General features: G+C 42.6%; 1 pseudogene; it reads right to left on the reverse strand.

Moving 5' to 3' along the window:
* Nucleotides 1-551: 551 nt before the first annotated feature.
* Nucleotides 552-2,485, reverse strand: LOC112409766 (AFG1-like ATPase pseudogene; annotated as a pseudogene).
* Between the last annotated feature and the right edge of the window lie 2,354 nt (nt 2,486-4,839).

Below are 4,839 nucleotides of genomic sequence, written 5' to 3' on the forward strand. Positions count from 1 at the left end.
CTCAACCACTGCGCCACCAAGGAAGCCCCAGAGGAGAATTCTTCCTTTCCTCTTCCAGCTTCTGGTGGCTCCTGGCTTCCCTTGGTTTGTGGCAGCATAAATCCAGTCTCTGCCTCTGTCTTCACGTGGCCTTCTTCCCTCTGTGTGTGAAATCTCCCTCCTTTCTTTTATAAGGACATTAGTCATTGGGTTTAGGGACCATCCTAAATCCGATCATCTCTTGAGATCTTTAACCATTATATCCGCAAAGACCCTATGTCCAACTAAGGTATGGGGGTGCTATGATTTGGAAATATTGGGGGGCACCCAATTCAACCCACTACAGTGAGATAAGTTATAAGATTAAGCGTAAGATGAGATCTTATGATTTGTATGTAAATATATAAATGTATGCATACATGTATAAATATATAATACCTGGATAAGTATAATTCTGGAGGAATATAATGCAGATGAAAACATTAGAAGGGCTTTTTAAAAATAAAATATTTATTAATTTATTTAAAATAACAATGATAAAACCATTATATTCAACCCATAAAATTAACAGAAATAACATTTTTATGAAAATAATTATACTTCTAAAATGAAAATAGTAAGAAGAGTAGCATTGTTTTATGCTTTGGGCAAACCTCTTTAATGTCTGGCGTAATAGGAGATAGTGGAATTCTCATACCTGCTTCTACAGTCAGACTATTGTTATATGTTGCTTTGGTTGAGTCATATAAGAAAATCTAGCCTCACACAAATATGTAGCTGGAAAAGGGGAAAGTATTTTAACAGCCTTGTTAAATAATTGTGGATTTTCTTCTTTGCTGCTACATGAAAACTCAGCAAGAACTTCCTTCCAAAGAGTTCACTATGGAAAGAGGGGGAAAAGAGTAACTTTATAGTGGAGACAAACACTACCTCAGACAAGTGCGATCAAGGTTTACATCAAGAGTGTTAAGTCACATTGATCATATGTGCCCTTGATATGATCTGATGAAAATAGCACTTGACCTCCGTGGTCTTCCTCCCAAAGCCCACAATTCCAGTCAAATCATGAGAAAAACATCAGACAAATCCCATTCGAGGGACAGTCTACAAAATAACTGACCAGTATTCCCCAAAACTGTCAGGGTCATCAAAAAGAAGGAAAGTCTGAGAAATTGTCACAACTAAGAGGAATCTAAGGAGGCATGATGACTAAAGGTAATGTGGTATCCTGGATGGGATCTCTCTCACATAGCTCTTCAAATGTGCAGTCGGCAACGGTTCCACAGGCTTTATTCAGCCACAGCTCTCTGCCTTGCACTTTTAGAATCCTTGGTCTAGTTAAATCACTTTGTTTCTGAGCCAGCTCATCAAACAACTTATCCATGACAGCCTCCACGTCAGCTTCACTTGTGAGATAGTAGAGCTCTCCTGCAGCAGGAAGTTCCCTTTTCTGATCATCTATCCCAGAATCTAGCTGGACCATATTACAGTATTCCAGAAAGAAATACAGCATTGCCCGCATACATGCATTCCACTTTCTCATTGCCTCAGAGACCTTCAGGACAGCTATGAATGGTACAAAGTTAGCTCTTAGGGGTCCATTTAATAGAGAACATCTGGTGGCCTGTTTGATGTTGCCACAACAACGACCCCCTTTTTTTTTTTTTTCGGTACACGGGCCTCTCACTGTTGTGGCCTCTCCCGTCGCGGAGCCCAGCCCCCGGATGCGCAGGCTCAGCGGCCATGGCTCACAGGCCCAGCCGCTCCGCGGCATGTGGGATCTTCCTGGACTGGGGCACGAACCCGTGTCCCCTGCATCGGCAGGCGGACTCTCAACCACTGCGCCACCAGGGAAGCCCGACGACCCCCATTTTTGAACAGATTTTCAAAAAGCTGTTTCAGAATCATGGCATCAGCAATGTCAGTGACCTGAAATTCAACAAAGCATAAGAGACATGCTTCTTCACTGATTTCTTCAGCTATAGGAGCTATTGGATCGTATGATTTAGCCATGAGTCCTGGTTTCCTTTATGGCAAACTCTGTTTAAGGCGGTGTATTCTTTTGTGAACATCTAGCATGAAACCATGAAAATGAACCCGTTTTTTCCTCTTCGTTTCCACATAAGCATAAAACACGTCCATCACCATTGTTTTCCCTGTACCTTAGAAAGAAAAGGCCTTCTGCCTCTATACTGTATCCTTTAAGGTCCTTATGTAATTCCTGCAAACACTGTATGACTCTTCTTTGATGTTCATCGTCCTTTAGCTCACGAGCTTTGATCAGAAAGTCACAGAGGTCCAGTGGTCCATGGCAAACAGCTAAAGCTTTTGAATAAACCTCTGTAGCAGCAGTTGGAGACATACTCTCGGGGCTCTGAACTGTATAGGCTTTACAAAAGGGGTTTCCAGGGGCAGTGACCGAAGGGGTGAGGGCAGCAGCCCAAGCCCTGCACCCAACACATCTTCCTCTCAGCCGGCTCGGCGCTAAGCGCCTAGAAGGGCTTTTCTTCAGATGGTGGGCTTTGAGGTATTATTATCTTATTTCCCTTTGTATGTTATCTATTTTTAACTGTAATAAATTCCCATTGCCCTTGAAATTATACAAAATATTAAAAAGGCTGGAGAAACATAAACATTTTCTGCTCCAAGCACAGGGAAGTTATCCACTTTAGTAGGGGAACATCCCTGAGGCACAGGAAGGGAGACAGAATGTTGGAGGAGCCCCTTCCACAATATAACGGGACACAGGTCTCCAAATTCCAAACCACACTGATTAAGATCTGTCGTTTAAACTTTTGCCCAGCTAACTGAGAAAAAACCATGGGACGTTAGTTTTATTTCGCTGTGCCCTGATGAACAGTAATGTTATCAGATGAGAAGCACTAGTGTGCACTAGTTAGGTGTGGGGCTCAGCTGCCATGCAGAATTGGTTCATATCTTAATCTTGTGACTGGCTAGCACTGCCATCACTGTGCCTCAGTTCCCTGATGGTTACAGTTCAGAAACAGTAGCTTCTCCTCACAGGACGTGGTGGGAATTAAATGACCAAGTATAGGTTTAGCACTTACAACACTGTAGGGCCAGAGGAAGTCAGTAATAATATTAACCATTCTTATTATTATCATACCTAAATTGACCATTAGTGCTTAAGGCCATTTTATTATTATGTGGGCTTATACTGATTGGCTTGAATTGACCTCCATAATATGATGTTTGTAGGAAAAAAGCAGTTGACAAAACCGTATGTAGGGTATCATCTCATTGCTCATCTTAAAACTGCAGGTTATATTTGCATAACAAAATTTCTGAAAACAAATATACACTCACCTCTTAAGAGTACTTATCCATGAATAGTAGACACCAAGGTTTTCTAATGATTTTTGCTCTTTTTATCTCTTCTTGAGATCCCCAAAGTAACATGGGGTTATAGATAGTTTAAGAGAAAGGGACATTTGACTAAATGGGATCACAGATCATTATGGAGCAATACTTAATTATCTATTTAACCAAAATGACAATAAAAGAATTTAAAAGCAAATACAGCAGGTTACATAGTTGTGAGCAAAACTTAGCTATTTTAATACTGAGAAGACAGTTTTCTTATGTAATGAAAGACATGATAAACACAACATGAAGCACAGGAAATTATTTTGGAAAGAGAAAAACTATCACCTTTCTAGGCAGATTATTTAAAAGGTACAGAAAAACCTTTCCCAATCTCTTATCAAGAGCAGACCTACAGTCAAAGAAACCCTGTCTTCATAGCAGATGAAAGAAAATTAAGTTTTATTTTAACATAAATATACTATTGATATTAAAGCTTATTATTTAAACATTTATGGAAGATTGGCTCAAGATGGGGGAGTAGAAGGATGTGTGCTCACCCCTTCTTGCCAGAGTACTGGAATCACAACTATCTTCTGAATAACCATTGAGAGGAAGACGCTGGAACCCACAAATAAAGATACCCCACATCCAAAGACAAAGGAGAAGCCACAATGACATGGTAGGAGGGGCACAATCATGAAAAAATCAAATCCCATAATTGCTGGGTGGGCGACTCACAAACTGGAGAACCATTATACTACAGAAGTTCTCCCACTGGAGTGAAGGTTCTGAGCCACGTGTCAGGCTTCCCAACCTGGGGGCTCGGCAACAGGAGAAGGAATCCCCAGAGAACAGGACTTTGAAGGCCAGCAGGATGTGACTGCAGGACTTCCACAGGACTGGGGGAAACAAGAGACTCCACTCTTGGAGGGCACACACAAAGTCTCATGCACACCAGGACCCAGGGGAAAGGAGCAGTGACCCCACAGGAGACTGAACCAAACCTACCTGCTAGTGTTGGAGGGTCTCCTGCAGAGGTGGGGGGTGGCTTTGGCTCACCATGGGGACAAGGACACTGGCAGCACCAGTTCTGGGAAGTACTCTTTGGTGTGAACCCTCCCGGAGGCCCCCATTAGCCCCACCAAACAGCTTGCAGGCTCCAGTGCGGGGTTGCCTCAGGCCAAACACCAACACGGAGGGAACGCACCCCTCCCATCAGCAGACAAGTGGATTAAAGTTTTACTGAGCATGCCCTGCCTACCCACCACCAGTTCCACTCATCAGGATGCTTGCACAAGCCTCTTAGATAGCCTCATCCACCAGAGGGCAGACAGAAGAAGCAAGAAGTACTACAATCCTGCAGCCTGCAGAAAGAATGAAAACCACAACCACAGAAAGTTAGACAAAATGATTATGTCCTAGATGAAGGAACAAGATAAAACCCCAGAAAAAGAACTAAATGAAGTGGAGATAGGAAACCTTCAAGAAAGCGCGTTACAGGGTCACAGAAGGAGGAGAGAGAAAGGACCCAAG

The sequence above is a fragment of the Neophocaena asiaeorientalis genome, unplaced genomic scaffold (genome assembly GCF_003031525.2).
Source record: "Neophocaena asiaeorientalis asiaeorientalis breed wild unplaced genomic scaffold, Neophocaena_asiaeorientalis_V1.1 scaffold1784, whole genome shotgun sequence".
Lineage (NCBI taxonomy): Eukaryota > Metazoa > Chordata > Mammalia > Artiodactyla > Phocoenidae > Neophocaena > Neophocaena asiaeorientalis.